The following is a 19,246-nucleotide window of genomic DNA, read 5'->3' on the forward strand; positions in this document are numbered from 1 at the left end:
GGAGGCATGGAACTTTAAACCTTTCTTTCGATATGTGAAAGGGAAACAGCCGGCAAGGGAGGAGGTGGGACCCCTGGATGAGGGGGATAGGAAAGGAGTGGTTAAGGAGGAAAAGGAAGTGGCAGACAGATTAAACACATTCTTTTCGTCGGTCTTCATGAAAGAGGACACATCCAATGTTCCGGAACCGGAAAAATTCTTCAAGGGGGACCAAGAGGAAAAATTATCATACATGGAGATAAGCCTCGAAGACGTACTCAAACAGATAGATAGGCTAAAAACTGACAAATCCCCGGGCTCGGACGGAATTCACCCAAGAATACTAAAAGAACTTAGAGACGAAATAGCGGAGTTACTGCAGCAGATTTGCAACCTATCCCTGAAAACAGAGGTAATACCGGAAGACTGGAGGATAGCAAATGTTACACCTATCTTCAAGAAGGGATCCAGAGGCGACCCGGGGAATTATAGACCGGTCAGCTTAACCTCAGTTCTGGGGAAGATGGCCGAATCATTAATCAAGGACAGTATCAATGAGCACATAGAAAAAAATAAGCTGATGAGAACAAGCCAGCATGGTTTCTGTACGGGAAGATCTTGCCAAACAAACCTGCTGCACTTCTTCGAGGGGATAAGCGAACATTTGGACAAAGGTGACCCCATAGACATAGTATACCTGGACTGCCAGAAAGCCTTCGACAAGGTACCTCATGAGCGCCTTCTAAGGAAACTGTGGAATCACGGGGTGGAAGGGGACATACACAGATGGATCAGAAACTGGATGGCAAACAGGAAACAGAGGGTAGGAGTAAAGGGACACTATTCTGACTGGAAAGGGGTCACAAGTGGCATCCCACAAGGATCAGTGCTGGGACCACTGCTATTCAATATATTTATTAATGACTTGGAAACAGGAACAAAGTGTGAAGTTATAAAATTCGCGGATGACACAAAACTCTCTGGTAAGGTTAGATCTGTAGAGGAATGTAAAGAACTCCAAAGGGACCTGAACAAACTGAGTGAGTGGACAAATAAATGGCAGATGAGCTTCAATTTGGAGAAATGTAAAATTATGCGCATAGGGAAAGGGAACCCGATGTATAACTACACGATGTGGGGGGATGACATTGGGGTAAAGGCAACCTAGAAAAGGACTTGGGGGTTTTGGTGGATAAAACAATGAAACCGGCAACACAATGCGCAGCGGCCTCAAAAAAGGCGAACAGAATGTTGGGCATTATCAAAAAAGGTATCACTACCAGAACCAAGGAAGTTATCCTCCCACTGTACAGGGCAATGGTGCGACGCATCTGGAGTACTGCGTCCAGTACTGGTCGCCGTACCTAAAGAATATATGTCGAAACTCGAGAGGGTCCAGAGAAGAGCAACAAAAATGATAAAGGGCATGGAAAACCTCTCATATGCTGAGAGGCTGGAGAAGCTGGGTCTATGATAGAAACTTATAAGATCATGAAGGGTATAGTGAAGGTAGAGATAGACAGATTCTTCAGACTGGCGGGGGCAACAAAAACTAGAGGGCACTCAAAAAAATTGAAGGGAGATAGGTTCAGAACAAATGCTAGGAAGTTCTTCTTCACCCAGAGGGTGGTGGACACCTGGAATGCGCTTCCAGAGGAGGTGGTTGAGCAGAGTACAATTTTGGGTTTCAAAAAGGGATTGGACGAGTTCCTGAAGGGAAAGGGGATCCAGGGGTACAATTAGAGGGTTACTATACAGTATAAAATGCTCTTGAGTAATAGATCACTACAGGTCATTGACCTGGGGGGCCGCTGCGGGAGCGGACTGCTGGGCATGATGGACCTATGGTCTGACTCGGCAGAGGCAATGCTTATGTGCTTGTGACCCTGAGAACTGAATCTTCGCACCCCTAATGTAAAGGGTAGCCACCATAAAATAATGTTGAAAGAAAGTATTTACAGAGTACTTTACAAATCTAAAACCTGTGATAGGTCATGCTGGATATTGTTTAAGTCTCTATGATCCCTCAAGAAGTGGAGTGTACAATGCATCACTTCTTATTGTTTCTTTGAGTTATGAATAGCGTGACCATTTATTTTTTTCATCAAAACGGGACATCTATTAATTTTCAGTCTCGCCCCCCAACCCCATCCCCAATTTCTTCCATTAATTTTTCATTTACACACAATATCTTATTAATTCATAATGGTAACTATGAAATTAAAAAAAACCCCACAAAGCACACTGTATGCAGAGAAAATGTTAATCATTTACGAGTTTCAGGGGTTTTTCAAAGATGTCAAGGCAGATGACTTTAAAATATGCAATGTCACCTCAGTACCTATAGAAAAATATACAAATATAGTGCAAAATATAGACAGCAGATATAAATTCTCAAAACTGACACATTTTGATCACTAAATTGAAAATAAAATAATTTTTCTTTTTTTCTTTTGCATCCAACATTTCTTTCACAATCTAGCCTTTTCCCCTTTGGGTCCAGATCTCTCTCTTTTCCCTCTGTTACCCTCCCAGATCCAGTGTCAGTTCTCCTTTGTACCTTTGTTTCAGGTCTCCCTCTCTCTCCCTCCTCTGTTATGATCTTGATCTCTCTGTTCTTCCTCAGGGTCTCTCCCCCTCTGTCTGAACCTCCCATAGTCCTGCATCTGCCTCTTGTTTTTCCCCTTTGGCCCAGGTCTTTCTTTTCTAAAATTTCTTCTGCTTACAACCCCCCCTCCCCTTTCTCTGCCTCTTTCTCTCCTTCCTTCCTCCCTCTCTCCCTCCTTCCTATGTCCCCCCTCACTGCCTTCGTCCCACCCCCTCCCCCAAAGCCAGTCAGCATCCCTCCCTCCCTGCTGCACCATATCCAGCCAGCCTGCCTTTCTATCTGTCTCCCTCCCTCCAAAGCCTGCCTTCCTCCCTCCTAAGCCTACCGCAGATTCTTCTGCTCACCCCTCCCACCTGGTCTGCCGCAGCCCGCTGCCGCTTCCTGCCCGCCGCAACAACCACAGGAAAAGGCATGTCCAGGTGCCAGCCCAGAAGCCTTCTCCTCGACGTCAATTCTGAGAGGAAATTCCGGGCCAGCCAGGCAGTGATTGCCTGGCCCGGAATTTCCTCTGACATCAGAATTGACATCAGGGAGAAGGCTTCTGGGCCAGCACCTGGACATGCCTTTCCAACTGTTGTTGCGGCGGTGGGCGGGAAAGCAGGGAGAGAGCCCATTCTCAGTGATCACCTGTCCTGTTGTCCCCACACACAGCTTCGGGACGCCATCTCTGAAAACGGGACATTTCGGTGTGCCGAAGCTTTGCATGGGGACAATTGGACAGGGGATCTGAAAAAGGGATGATCCCATTCAAAACGGGACGTATGGGCACATTAGTTATGAAGCAAGATATTCAGAGTGTTTATTTGGTCTTAGAGTCTGGACATGTTTCAACACTCATCTCTCTCTGCTTTCCTGCTAATAATTGCTCTTCATGGACTCACAGGGGTTCATATTCACCATGACCTAATTGGGCAGGAAAGGCTCCTGCCCAGTTAAACCACATTGACCACCAGGTGCAAATATTCAGTGGAGAGTCCCACCAAACATCTGTTTTGTCCACTGCAGCACTATCTGGTTAGTCCTGGAGGGGTCTGGGGGCAGAGTTGGCATGGAGCTAGATGTTAGCTGGGTACTGCTGATATTCAGTGCCATTGCCCGAACAACTATCCAAAACTAGAACAAAAAGTTCTTCAAAACTAATGAGTAGCAAAAACCCAAGAAGAATACACAAGTTAATAAAGTGTATTAATAATTTTTTAAGTATAGCCTCAGTGTGTGGTCATAAGCTATGAGAGCCAAATAGCCCATGAGCCAAAGCTCCTTTGCTTATCAATAGCCCAGACATCCAGTAGGCTTTTCAGCCTTATACTGCACGTCATTATAAAATTATATAGCTATGCTGACGACATAACTATCATAATCCCTTTTCCCTTTTTTTTAACTTGAAAATTTATTGAATTTTTGTAAAATACAAAAAAGGAAAGAGGGGGTACAGATAATATAATAACAATAGTGAACAATCATACGAATCAATAGTGAAAAATAATTTCCAAAGGATAATGGTAAAGGAAATTGCAATATTCTATGTTGTACAATCATATTACAAGTAAGGGAAGGTAGTAAGAGGAGGTTAAGAAGACAAGGGAGGAAAGGAAAAGAAAGGGGAAGAGGAAAGAGTAAACACAGGTAGGGAGGGAAAGCTATCCAGTGAAGGAAAAGGGAAATAGATGATAGGAAAGAGAAAAGAGTCCCTCAGAGGCCAAGAGAGGAAAAGAAGAAAGGGAAATGAGAGAAAAAGGAGAAAGCAAGTAAAAAGAATAAGAAAGATAGATATTTATGAGAAATGCAGTGAGAAGGATATATTAGAGAGAATCCAGATAATCCATAAAGGCAGTCCATTTAAGATGGACCTTGGAAGACAGAGGTGTGTAAGTAGAGATCAACATTTCACGCTTATGCTGAAGTAGAACAGATTGAAACCAGAAATGTGCTGAAACTGAATCAAATGTTTTCTAATTGGAGAGTATAAGTCTTAAAGCTATAATAAGAAGTGTATCAAATAAAGCGTGTTGAGTTGGAGGTAAATTAAGCATATGAGCTTCTGATTTCATGAAGATAATTGAGGGAGAAAGATCAGTTTGTATGTTAAAAATCAGTTGAAATGTTGACCATAAATCCAACCAGAAGGATTGAAGAAGAGGACATTCATATAACATATGAAGTGAGGTGCCAGGTAAAGACTTACAGTTACAGTTTATTTGAAGGCAGAAGACTGGCAATATGAAGCTTTTGGGGTGTCCAATTCGTTCTATGGTATAAGAAAAACATGGATTGGATCGAGTTTGCAGAGGTAACGGTTCTGATGACTTTGGACCAAAGAGTCATCCACTGTCTGTCCGATATCTGGTGTCCTATATCTAACTCCCATACTTTACGTAACAAAGCATCAGTGTTCGTATGAGAAGCGATAAGTAGTTTATATAGTTGGGATTCAACATGACCTGTCGTAATTAGTAGGGAACAATGTGAGATCAAGGAAGGGGTTCCAGCCACAGTAGAATGTAAGATTTTTGATTTCGTAATGACAGTAGTAAGTTGTAACCACTGATGGAAGGGCAAATTTGTCACGCAGATCTGCAAATGTTAAAAGTTGCAAAGCTGGCGTACAGATGTCGGTTAGGGACCAGATCCCTAGTTTAGCCCAAGTGGACCAAAAAACTGGTGTTTTATCAATTTGGAATCATGGATTATGCCAGAGGGAAATCAAAGAAGTACAGACACATCAAGTAATTTATCTAATTCAAATAAATAGGAAACAGATTGAGAGATGATGGGGTTGATCTCATGGAGTTTTGTGTGAGATGTCAACAGAACGAGTAGCGAAGGAGAGAAGTTACAGAGGGAATGTTCAAACTGCAGCCAGAGAGGACGATGGTTGGATGCCAATGAGAACCAGTGGCTGGATTGTTGCAAAATAAAGGACTTGTGATGATTCATAAAGTCAGGCAATAATATTCCCGTTGCAGCTTTAAGCTCTTTAAGGGCAATTTTTGGCGATTTTCTATTCTATATGAAAGATGAGACATAGTAACATAGTAGATGACGGCAGATAAAGACCCGAATGGTCCATCTAGTCTGCCCAACCTGATTCAATTTAAATTTTTTTAAATTTTTTCTTCTTAGCTGTTTCTGGGCAAGAATCCAAAGCTCTACCCGGTACTGTGCTTGGGTTCCTACTGCCAAAATCTCCGTTAAAACCTACTCCAGCCCATCTACACCCTCCCAGCCATTTAAGCCCTCCCCAGCCTATCCTCCACCAAATGGCCATATACAGACAGACCGTGCAAGTCTGCCCAGTACTGGCCTTAGTTCAATTTTTAATATTATTTTCTGATTCTAGATCCTCTGTGTTCATCCCACGCTTCTTTGAAATCAGTCACAGTTTTACTCTCCACCACCTCTCTCGGGAGCGTATTCCAGGCATCCACTATCATGTCCGTAAAGTAGAATTTCCTAACATTGCCCCTGAATCTACCACACCTCAACCTCAAATTATGTCCTCTGGAAAAGATTATGTTCTATGTTAATAACCTTCAAGTATTTGAACGTCTGAATCATATCTCCCCTGTCTCTCCTTTCCTCTAGGGTATACATATTCAGGGATTCCAGTCTCTCCTCATATGTCTTCTGGCGCAAGCCTCCTATCATTTTCATTACCCTCCTCTGGACCACATGTTTGTCTATTTTTTTATAAAACAAGGCTGGGAATAACCATGGGATCATACTAAGGATAAAATTTACTTTAGGGGCTATAATCATTTTAATAGTTTCAATTCTGCCCCACCAAGAAAGATGAAGAGGGTGCCACGAATGTAACAGGGTCTTAACATACTCAATAAGTTTTCACTATTATGATGAATTGTAGCAGATACGGTAGCATATAAATCAATTCCTAGATATCTCATACATGTGGGGGACTAAAGAAGATGAAAGGGTTGAACCAAAGCCGGTCAAGAGTGTATGTTAAGCGGTTGCACTTCAGTTTTATGCTGGTTAATTTTGTATCCAGAAAAGAGAGAGAAAGAACCTATTAAATCAAATAGGGTAGGTAGAGATTGGTCTGGATTAGTAAAATAAAGTAGTACGTCATCTGCATATGCCGTCAATTTATATTCTAAGCTATTATATAGGATACCAGAGATTCCTTTACAGGACTTAATCGTGAGAAGAAGGGGTTCAAGAGCGATATTAAAAAGATAAGGTCTTGTCGAGTGCCCCTGTGCAACTTAAAAGAAGTCGATAATATGTTATTTGTGATTATGGAGGCCTTAGGGGAGGAATAAAGGATTTTAACATAATTGATAAATTGAGGGGGAAATCCAAATCAGTGCATCGTTTGAAAAAGATGAGACCATTCAACTCTATCAAATGCTTTTTCAGCATCTAGTGAGAGGGCTATACAGGAATCTTTGGAGGCAAGTGCAATGGAAGCAAGATGAAAAATGAGAGGGGAGTTGTCCATTCTAAGCCGTCATAAGAACATAAGCAATGCCTCTGCTGGGTCAGACCAGAGGTTCATCGTGCCCAGCAGTCCACTCATGCTGCGGCCCAACAGGTCCAGGACCTGTATAGTAATTCTCTATCGGGAGCGGATACCTACTGGGATCAACTGCAGGTGACTGTGTTTTGTTCCCCTCGAGCTTCCCGCAGCAGCGGCACTGATTTTCTTGGCGGCCCAATGGGCAGGCACTGCAAGAGACAGACCCCTGACGTCATTGGGTCCGTCTCCACCAAATACCTTTAAATTGAAAACGCTGCCGCGGTTCTTCGGAGCAGATACCTACTGGGATCAACTGCAGGTGACTGTGTTTTGTGCCCCCGAGTTTCCCGCAGCATCGGCACTGATTTTCTTGTCAGCCCTATGGGCAAGCACTGCAAGAGACGGACCCCTGACGTCATTGGGTCCGTCTCCACCAAATACCTTTAAATTGAAAAACACTGCCACGGTTGCGGCTGCAGCTGCGTGGCCGCAGGGCGTGGCCGAAGGGGCACATCTTGCCCCTTGGGAGCCCCTTGGAGCCACGAGGAGCAGAGGAGCTGGAGATAAGGTTGTATTATTATCTTTGTATTTTTAAATAGTGAGAACATGGGGAAAAGGAAAATTAAACCCAAAAGTTCAACACCGGCTGTATCTGGCCCTATGGACAGACATTTGAAATTAACAACCGATAACTCTTAATATGGATTATCCTAGCTCTGGAACTTCAATCATTCCCCTTGAGCGGACTCCTCCCCTTCATCCAGTATCTAGTGATAATAGGAATATAAATCCTATTACTTCCTCCGAATATGTGGTATCTTCCACTCAACTAAATAAATTAGTTTATACTGTTATACCTAAACCACTTGACCTTTTAGGAGTAGTGGAGGACCAACCACTAATGGAGGAAACACAAGATATTACCCTTAAAAATTTGTGGTTAGGTATTTCTAGAGTTGAAGGGCTTCTCAGGTCTACCGTGAAACAAACTGGATTTTTCACAGTCTGTATCTCAAAAGTTTGATAATGTGGATACCAATTTAGGCTGTTAGGCCAAATGATAAAATGTGGTGGAAGCTCAATGTAATACACTTCAAGCTGTCTCAGTAACTACTGTTAAGGATTCTATGGTGATATATTCTAAAATGGAATCAATGGAAAATATGTATAGAGCGAGGAATCTTCACTTGGTTAACTTCCCAGTAACTCATTTATTATCTTCCGAAATCTTGTTAAGAAAATTTTTAAAGAAATACTGGGGTTACCCAATGCGGAGAATTTTCCAATTAATAATTACTATTATGTTCCCCAAAAGAAAAAAGAATCCGCCCAGGGGGTGGACCACCTGGTGACAATTGAAATTAACTTGACAGAGTTTCTGGAAGATAGTCAGGATTTGATCCAGAGTAGGTCCACACTGGTAATAACATGCATGAGTGAGATAGCCAAAATGTTAATTATCAAACTGTATTTTAAAAATAGGTTAACAAAATTTTGTGGAGATTTGGTTAGAATTTTTCCAGATGTCTCCAGAGCTATGCAAATGAGAAGGAAAGAATTTTTGAAATTAAAAGTTAGAGTTTTAGCTCTGGAGGCATCTTTTTACCTAAAATTTCCATGTAAATGTCTTGTTAAATTACAAGACATTGAATACCTTTTTTGGGATCCCATTCAATTGCAACAATTTTTGAGTGCTAGAGAACAGAAATGAGTTAATAATAAAGTGGCTTTGTTTCACTACTGAGGAATAAGAGGATATAATCAAGATCCAATATAGAGTAAGAAATGGCTTGGATTCGCGAGGATGAATCGTGAGTCATGAATCATTTCTTTAGTTCTTTCTTTATAATTTTGTTTATTCGCAATAGTATCATGTCTCCCCTTTGTTGTGGGCTTGGAAAGGAATTGTGTATGAAGGTTTGAATATTGTAAACTTGTGGAGGACTCCTTTTTTTCTCTAGGTATCGTTTGATATTGCAATCATTAAAATTATAAATAATAAAAAAAAAAGTAATTCTCTATCTATACCCTTCAATCCCCTTTTCCTTCAGAAAATCATCTAATCCCTTCTTGAAACCCAATAGCATACTCTGTTCTATCACTCCCTCTGGAATCGCATTCCAAGTGTCCACTTCCTAGCATTGGTTCTGAATCTGTCTCCTCTCAATTTTTCTAAATGTCCTCTCGTTCTTGAAGTTTTTGAAAGTTTGAAGAATCTGTCCCTCTCCACTTTCTCTATGCCCTTCATGATCTTGTAAGTCTCTTATCATATCCCCTCTAAGTCTCCGCTTTTCTAGGGAAAAAAGCCCCAGTTTCTCTAATCTTTCAGCATATGAAAGGTTTTCCATACCCTTTATCAGTCGTGTCGCTCTTTTCTGAACCCTTTCGAGTATCGCCATATCCTTCTTGAGGTACGGCAACCAGTATTGGACGCAGTACTCCAGATGCGGGCGCACCATCGCTTGATACAACGGCAGGATAACATCCTTCGTTCTGGTTGTAATACCTTTCTTGATAATACCTAGCATTCTGTTCGCCTTCTTTGAGGCCGCTGTGCAATGTGCCGATGGCTTCATCATTTTATCAACCAGTGCCCCTAAGTCCTTCTCTAGGCTATTTTCACCCATTACCAGCCCTCCCATCGTATAGCTATACATCGGGTTTCTGTTTCCTACATGCAAGACTTTACATTTCTCTACATTAAAGTTCATCTGCCATTTATTCGCCCATTCTCCCATTTGTTCAGGTCCCTTTGTAAATCTTCACAGTCATCTTTAGTCCTAACCCCACTAAAAAGTTTTGTGTCATCTGCAAATTTTATAACCTCGCACTTCGTCCCTGTTTCTAGGTCATTGATAAATGCATTTAACAACAGTGGTCCGAGTACTGACCCCTGCGGAACACCACCCGTGACCCATCTCCAGTCCGAGTAGTGTCCCTTCACTCCTACCCGCCAACCGATTTTTGATCTATCTATGTACATCCCCTTTCACCCCATGGTTCTTCAGTTTCCATAGTAGGCGTTCATGGGGTACCTTATCAAAGGCTTTTTGGAAATCCAAGTATACGTCCATTTGTTTGTTAATTCCTTCGAAGAAGTGCAGTAAGTTCGTTAGGCACGATCTTCCCTTGCAGAAGCCGTGTTGGCTCATTTTCATCTTTCTAGATGTTTATCGATGCTGTCTTTTATCAGCGCTTCCGCCATCTTCCCCGGAATTGAAGTCGGACTTACCGGTCTGTAGTTCCCCAGGTCACCTCTCGATCCTTTTTTAAAGATGGGCGTAACATTAGCTATCTTCCAATCCTCCGGGATCACGCCTGTTTTCAGGGATAGATTACAAACCTACTGTAGTAGTTCCGCTATTTCCTCCTTTAGTTCTTTCAAAACCCTAGGTTGGATTTCGTCCGGGCCCGGAGATTTGTCAGTTTTTAGTCTATCTATCTGCTTGAGTACGTCTTTGAGGCTTATCTCCATGGATGTTAATTTTTCAGCTTGATCTCCTCTGAAGATTTTTTCAGGTTCCGGCATGTTGGATGTGTCCTCTCTTGTAAATACTGACGAAAAGAACATGTTTAGTCTATCCGCCACTTCTTTTTTGTCCTTCACCACTCCCTTCCTGTCTCCTTCATCCAGCGGTCCCACCACCTCCCTTGCCGGCTGCTTCCCTTTAACATATTGAAATTTTGTGCTTCCCTGGCTAACCTCTCTTCGTATTCTCTTTTTGCTCTTCTAACCACTCGGTGACATTCTTTTTGATGCTTACTATGCTCTTTCCAGTTTTCCCCAGTTTTGTCCTTTTTCCACATCCGGAATGATTTTTTCTTATCTGCTATCGCTTTCTTCACTTCTTTAGTTATCCACGCCGGGTCTTTTGTTCGGTTCTTTTTGCATCCTTTTCTAAATCTGGGGATATACTGATTTTGCGCTTTGCTCATCGTGTCCTTAAATAAAGACCAGGCTTGCTCCACAGTTTGCAATTTCTTTGAGCTGTTCCTAATTTTCTTTCTTACCATTACTCTCATCTCTTCATAGTTTCCTTTCTTGAAATTAAAAGTTGTCGTTGTGGTTCTCTTCCCCTTCGGTATTTCTACTTCGACTTTGAACTGGATCATATTGTGATCGCTATTTCCTAACGGTCCCACTACTTCCACTTTCTTTGCAGGTCCTTTTAGCCCATTGAGGATTAGGTCCAGAGTGGCATTTCCTCTCGTTGGTTCTCTGACAAGCTGCTCCATGAAGCAGTCCTGTATAGCCTCCAGGAATCCAGTTTCCCTAACGCATAAAGCCCACTTGATGAGAGGAGATAAGTGAACCTACTGAACATTGTAGTCTAGTGGATAGAATAGTAGCATAAATTTTGTAGTCAGCATTAAGTAAAGAGATAGGTCTGTAATTTGAAATTTGTTGAGGGTCTTTACCGGGTTTTAGTATAACAGTAATAATAGCATCTAAGAAATGACTATTGGATACTATTTGCGGATTTAAGGAGTTAAATAAAGTTGTAAGTGTATGGGAAAGTTTATCCCGGAAGAGTTTATAGAATTCTAGAAACATAGAAAAAAGCGGCAGAAAAGGGCTATAGCCCACCAAGTCTGCCCATTCCAAGTATCCCTCCCCCCTGAGTTTACTCCCTTAAAGATCCCACGTGAGTATCCCATTTTCTCTTAAAATCCGTCACGCTACTGGCCTTTATCACCTGGAGTGGGAGTCTGTTCCAATGATCCACTACTCTCTCGGTGAAGAAGTACTTCCTGGAGTCGCCATGAAACTTCCCTCCCCTGACTTTCAGCGGATGCCCTCTGGTGGTCGAGCACTCAAAAAAGAAATGATTTGGCCCCGAAGTACCGTCTTGGCAGCCTCCCAAAACAAAATAGGATCGTCCATGTGGGAAGCATTATTGGTGGAATAATCCTCCCACTGTGTCAGCAAAAAGGTTTGAAATTCCTTATCCTGACCAAGGTAGAACGGAAACATAGAAACATAGAAAAAAGCAGCAGAAAAGGGCTATAGCCCACCAAGTCTGCCCATTCCAAGTATCCCCTCCCCTGAATTTACTCCCTTAAAGATCCCACGTGAGTATCCCATTTTCTCTTAAAATCCGTCACGCTACTGGCCTTTATCACTTGGAGTGGGAGTCTGTTCCAATGATCCACTACTCTCTCGGTGAAGAAGTACTTCCTGGAGTCGCCATGAAACTTCCCTCCCCTGACTTTCAGCGGATGCCCTCTGGTGGTCGAGGGTCCCATGAGCCAGAAGATATCATCTTCTGACTCAATGCGTCCCGTGATGTACTTATACGTTTCAATCATATCTCCCCGTTCTCTTCTTTCCTCAAGTGAGTACAGCCACAATTTCTTTAGTCTTTCTTCATACGCGAGATCCTTGAGCCCCAAGACCATCCTGGTGGCCGTTCGCTGTACTGACTCAATCCTCAGCACGTCCTTTCGGTAGTGTGGTCTCCAAAACTGAACACAGTACTCTAAGTGAGGCCTCACCATAGCTCTGTACAACGGCATCATAACTTCAGGTCTCCTGCTGATGAAACTTCTGCGGATACATCCCATCATTTGTCTTGCCCTGGAGGTAGCCTTCTCCACTTGATTGGCAACCTTCATGTCCTCGCTAATGATCACTCCTAGATCGCGTTCCGCCGTGGTCCTAACCAAGGTCTCACCATTTAGTACATAAGTTCTACACGGGTTTCTCTTACCCAGGTGCATTATCTTGCATTTTTTAGCATTGAAGCCTAGCTGCCAAGTAGTCGACCATTGTTCCAGAAGCAGTAGGTCGTGTGTCATATTATCAGGTAATAAGCTTCTATCTACTATGTTGCAAAGTTTGGCGTCGTCGGCGAACAGTGATACCCTTCCTCTAAGTCCCTGCGTCATATCTCTTATGAATAAGTTGAATAGAATCAGGCCCAGGACCGAGCCCTGCGGCACTCCACTGATCACGTCCGATGCTTCGGATGGAGCACCGTTCACCACCACCCTCTGAAGTCTACCGCTCAGCCAATCCCCAACCCATGTAGTCAGAGTGTCTCCTAATCCTATCGATTTCAGCTTGTTCAGTAATCTTCGATGAGGGACGCTATCAAATGCTTTACTGAAGTCCAAATATACCACGTCCAGTGACTCTCCGGCGTCCAGTTGTCTAGTAACCCAGTCAAAAAAGCTAATCAGATTAGATTGGCAGGATCTTCCCCGGGTGAACCCGTGTTGGTGTGGATCACGCAGTTTTTTTTCGTCTAGGATTGTGTCAATATTCTGTTTGATCAGTGTTTCCATGAGTTTACACACTATAGACGTGAGACTCACTGGTCTGTAGTTTGCTGTCTCTGTCCTGCAGCCCTTTTTGTGGAGTGGGATTACTTTGGCGGTTTTCCAGTCCAAGGGGACCCTTCCTGTGCTTAGGGAAAGATTGAAAAGAACAGATAATAGTTCAGCCAGGACTTCCCTTAACTCCCTGAGCATTCTGGGGTGTAGGTTATCCGGTCCCATGGCTTTGTTTACTTTGAGTCTTGATAGTTCGTCGTAGACGCTACTGGGCGTAAATTCTACTGTAATACCATCAGCTCCAGGTGATTTTCCAGATGATAGGTGTTTGATAGCTAAAATAATTTCTGGTGTGTTGAAGGGACATTAAACTCTTCTATATCTGATGAGCCAAGTTTAGGCGACTGCAATGTGGCCAGAAATTCCTCAGCATACGATGGAGGCATGCATTCAGATCTATCTAATGAATATTTCTTTGTGTATAGTCTGAAAACCCGACTGGCAGATTTGAGTCACAGTTCCTCAGTTGAAAAGGTTTGTCTTCTATACAGTTGACTCCGCTTAAGTGCACGGCCTCTGGACCGTACCGCCACGTGCGCTTAAACAGAATATGTGCTTAATCGGAGTACCACTTTTTAGTCATGAAAAATCACAGTACATTGTACATTGTACATTGTACATTGTTGCATAATTTCTGTTGAATAAAGTTGTGAGTAAAAATCGTAAAAGGCCTGCGAAATGTCAGAGTGCGATGAGAGGAGTTTCCCATCTGGAGCTTTAATATAGGAAATCTGTACTTTAATTTGTTTTCGCTTAAGATAATTAGCAAACATTTTGCTACTTTTATTCATCTCCATATAATATTTAGTAGAGGTAGTAAATATATCTTGCTGTGCTGCCATGGTGGCTAATTTATTATAAGAATATTTTAGTTTATAGATTTGGGGTAGAAGAGTTTTATCATTAGAGAAAAAAAATCATGTTCAAAACTCTTGATTTGAAGTTCGAGATCTTGTTCTTTTCTATCCTGTTTTAATTTAAACGCTTGACAGGAAATCGATTCACCCCGTAATGAGACCTTAAAGGCTTCTCATATAATTAGGGGATCTAAGGAATCAGTGTTATTGAACTGAAAAAAATTGTCAATAAATTTAGAGATCCGCTGTTTAACAGATTCATCAGATAGAAGATAATTGGGTGATCGCCAAAGGGGAGATCTAGTTGGGGTTACAGCATCCCATTTCAGTTCAAGCAATATAGGGGCATGGTCAGAGATAACAATAGACTTCATGGTAGTAATAAGTAAGTTGGGTAAAAATGAGAAGGAAATTAGAAAATAATCAATTCTCGAATAGCTTTTGTGAGGAGAAGAGAAATAAGTGTAATCCCTGTCATCCGGATGTTGTAATCTCCATGGTTCAGTTAGGTCATAGTGCTTAAGCAATGATTTTAGTGTAGTATTAGCTTTAGAAGGATCGACGAAGCTGGAAGAGTGTCTATCCAGCCAGGTATCGAGGTAAATTAAAGGCACCGGCTATGATAAGAGGAAGGGTGTCAAACTCAGCAATAGTTTGAAACAATTGAGTAAAAAATTCAAGGGAGTCAACATTAGGGGCATATATGTTAACAAGGAGAACTTCTTGCAACAAAATATGTGCTTTAACAATTAACCATTTGCCTTCAGTATCATGTTTAATTTCCAGAAGCTGGACGGGGATAGCTTTATGAGATGGGATTTCTACACCATGTTTTCTACCAAGCGCTAGAGTTTCTGCTATGTGAGTTAGCCAATTATTAGCAACTTGGAAGCGGAAATCCATGCAGAACATACACCTTGAACGGTGAAAACTTAACAAGAACTACTGCAGAAAGGGTCTTGGGAGTACTCATCCGGGAAGATATGGAAGCTGCCAATCAGGTGGAGAAAGCTTTAGCAAAGGCTAGACAAATGCTGGGTTGCATCAGAAGGAGCTTTATCAGCCGAAAGTCTGAAGTCATACTGCCGTTGTACAGATCCATGGTGAATCCTCACCTGGAGTACTGTGTCCAGTTTTGGAGGCCACATTATCAACAGGATGTGAAGAGAATGGAGTCGATCTAGAGAATGGCCACTAGAATGGTCTTAGGACTTAAAGATATCCCATATGAAGAACGGCTGACTAGACTGCACTTATATTCTCTCGAGGAGCGCAGAGAAAGGGGAGACATGATAGAAACATTCAAATACATCATGGGCCGCATTGAAGTGGAGGAAGAAATCTTTTTTTTTAAAGGTCCTGTGGCGACAAGAGGCATCCGCTAAAACTTAAGGGGGGAAGATTTCTTGGTAACACCAGGAAATACCTCTTCACCGAAAGGGTGACTGATCGATGGAATGGTCTTCCACGCCAGGTGGTCAAGGCCAGTAGCGTGCTCGACTTCAAGAGTTGATGGGACAAGCAGGTGGGGATTGTACAGAGCTATGCTTAAAGGATGGATTCTCAGGGGAGGGAGGGTTCTTGAGTGGGCAGACTTGTTGGGCCGCCGGCCCTTTTCTGCCGTCATACTCTAAGTTTCTAAATAGTAAGAGAGATTAGAAATATAAGTTTCCTGTAAAAAGACAATGGAAGGCTTGAGTTTTTTTAAGATGAGTAATATTTTTTTCCCTCTTTACGGGGTGTCTCAGGCCATTGACATTCCAAGAAATAAAGGAAAGATTAGAGAATGCTTTATTGTCAGCCATAGCAATACAAGACAATTTTCTTATGTATATAAACTGCAGTTCTAGAAATAGAAAGAAAGAGAGAAAGAAAAAGAGGGACCTCTAAGGAGAAAAGAGTATAAAAGGCATAAAGAGCTGAAGAAAGCTCAGCCGGATTGCAAAGATTGAGAAAAATAGGGGGAAAAAACAGATAGACAAGAGACGCCTCGAAAGAGGGCATCCTCCTATTTATAGGACATAAGATCAGAAAGCCAGAAATCAAAGAACCAGAAAGTAATAGAAAAAAGTGTTAGAAAATATTTCCAGAGTTAAAATTGAAATATAAAAGGTAGATTAGAGGTTCAATAGGTTAAGTCAGGTAGAGAAGGAGACATTATTCTATGTATAGAAGATCAATTTTTGAAAACAAACAGTGAATTCATTTAAGAGACAAAAAGTAGAAATCAAAATTATTTGTAGGGTCATCGAACTACAATAGATTAATCATCAAAAGGTAAGGAAAATAGTGGCGATAGAGGATATTAAAATTGAACAGATAGATCTAAAGCATCAGGGAAATCAACTAGTACAATAAGATATGATATTGGTTAAAAATACAATTCATTAATTGGATGTAATGTTATAATTTATTAAAAATGAATGTTAAAAATAGGCTAATATAGGTAAAGTTATTATCAATTAATACAACAGGAAAAATAGACAGATGTATTACTTGAAATGATATGTAATGCAAATAGAAATGTTTCATCAAATTCAGAGTTTGAAAGCAAAAATTATAAGAAATCAATGCATTATTAATAAGAAAAACATTATGTTATATATAAAACTAAAGGTACATATCTAGAAAGAAGAAGGACAGGAGCAAATCATCATTTGGTTTTATTAAAAAGCAACAGAGGGACCAATTTGTCTAGAATCAAGATAGGAAATTCATTATTTAAAAAAGCTATAGTGGGAGTGTTATTAAAGAAGATATCAAACAGCTTGAAAGATATATAAAAAATAGTAGAATAATTAGATTAAGTAACAATGAAAAGCACACTATAAATTTAAAAACTAAGTATAAAGGGAGATCGGACAAAAAGTAAATAGAAGAATATCATCTTAATAGAATTATGCATTAAACAATCTGTATCTATGGCAAGGCAATTGATGTCAAAGCATATAACAGAGGACAAGCGATTATATATAACACAATTTATATTTTATATATATTATTATAGTATGGCCTATTGAGAGTAAAACATAAGTACAGTGGAACCTTGGTTTACAAGCATAATTCGCTTTCCAGAAGCATGCTCGTAAACCAATTTACTCGTATATCAAAGCGAGTTTCCCCATAGGATGTAAGGGAAACTCGCTTGATTCGTTCTACCCCCTCCCCCCTTTCCTATTGCCACCGGTGTTGCTCTACCTTACTTCCCCCCCTTGAGGCCACTGGTGCTGCTCCATACCCCCACACCCCCCGCGATCTGGCATCCCCCCCTCTCGCATCATCCCTCCCCCACCATGATCTGACATTCCCCACTCACCCACCCACCCACCCAAACACATTTTCTTACCCCTATCTGCCCCAGCACCAACACACAGGACATGCCGGTGCCTGAAGATCTTTCCTCTTCCTTGTGCTGGGCCTTGAGCATCTGCGCAGATTCTCGGAGAATCTCAGAGAGAGCGAGAACTAGAAGGCCTTGAGCATGCGCAGATGCTCAAGGCCCAGCACAAGGAAGAGGGAAGATCTTTGGGCACCAGCATCTCCTATATATTTGTGCTGCCGCCGGTGCCAGACAGGGGTAAGAGAATTTGTTTGAGTGGGTGGGTGGGTGGGTAAGTGGGGCATGCCAGATCGCGGGGGGGGGGGGGGACACTCATAAATCAAGTCAACCTCGGTTTCTGAAGCGCAGATTTTGCAAATGTTTTGCTCGTCTTGCAAAACACTCGCAAACCACGGCACTTGTAAATCGAGGTTTGACTGTATTAGTATACTAATTAGTAAGGAGAAAGTATAAATTAGAAGTGCAATCAGAATATTTATATAATTAATGAAAAGGCAAATAGATGTAATTCATCGAATGTTTTACAACTAATATCGTTGACAATTTCGATGGCTGAGGACTGGATGAAACTCAGACAAAACCAGGTTCTTTTTGGCATCTCCATCCAAACGCGATGAGGAGAGTCTGATTCATAAGAACATAAGAGTTGCCGCTGTTGGGTCAGACCAGTAGTCCATCGTGCCCAGCAGTCCGCTCATTCAGTGGCCCTTGGTCAAAGACCAGCGTCCTAAGTGAGACTAGCCCTACCTGCGTACATTCTGGTTCAGCAGGAACTTGTCTAACTTTGTCTTGAATCCCTGGAGGATGTTTTCCCCTACAACAGACTCCGGAAGAGCATTCCAGTTTTCTATCACTCTCTGAGTGAAGAAGAACTTTCTTACATTCGTACGGAATCTATCCCCTTTCAATTTTAGACAGTGCCCTCTCGTTCTCCCTACCTTGGAGAGGGTGAGCAACCTGTCCTTATCTACTAAGTCTATTCCCTTCACTACCTTGAATGTTTCGATCATGTCCCCTCTCAATCTCCTCTGTTTGAGGGAGAAAAGGCCCAGTTTCTCTAATATTACACTATACGGCAACTCCTCCAGCCCCTTAATTATCTTAGTCACCCTTCTCTGGACCCTTTCAAGTAGCATCGTGTTCCTCTTTATATACGGCGACCAGTGCTGGACGCAGTACTCCAGGTGAGGGCGCACCATGGAATCAATATCCTGTCGCCTCAACCATCAGGATATTGGGTGTTCATCTGGATAGGAATTTATTGATGACCATACAGGTCGACGCCCAGGTCCAAAAATGTTACTATCAGGCCTTATTTTAATGATATTTCATTTCGATTATTAGTTCAGTCACTCATTTTGGGTATACTGGACTACTGCAATACTGTACATTTGGGTGCTTTCAAAAAATTTTTTTATCAGCTTCAGTTGATATAAAACACTGCAGTATGTCTAATCTTTAGATTAAAAAAGGCAGATCATTTAACCTTATATTATAGATAATTACACTGGCTTCCTATTGAGGCCAGAGTGCTGTTTAAGTTTGGATGTCTATATTATAAGGCAGTGCATGGCAACAGGGTAACATAACATTTGTATTCTGCATTACCCTTCAGATCTATGCAGTTTAACAAAAGTAAAATACTG

General features: G+C 41.7%; 1 protein-coding gene across 1 annotated transcript in view; it reads right to left on the minus strand.

The window, feature by feature from the left end:
- FARP2 (FERM, ARH/RhoGEF and pleckstrin domain protein 2) overlaps nt 1-19,246 on the minus strand; it is an 818,436-nt gene that overhangs the window by 40,107 nt on the left and 759,083 nt on the right. The window lies entirely within an intron of this gene.

This window comes from Geotrypetes seraphini, chromosome 9, assembly GCF_902459505.1.
Source record: "Geotrypetes seraphini chromosome 9, aGeoSer1.1, whole genome shotgun sequence".
Taxonomy (NCBI): Eukaryota; Metazoa; Chordata; class Amphibia; order Gymnophiona; family Dermophiidae; genus Geotrypetes; species Geotrypetes seraphini.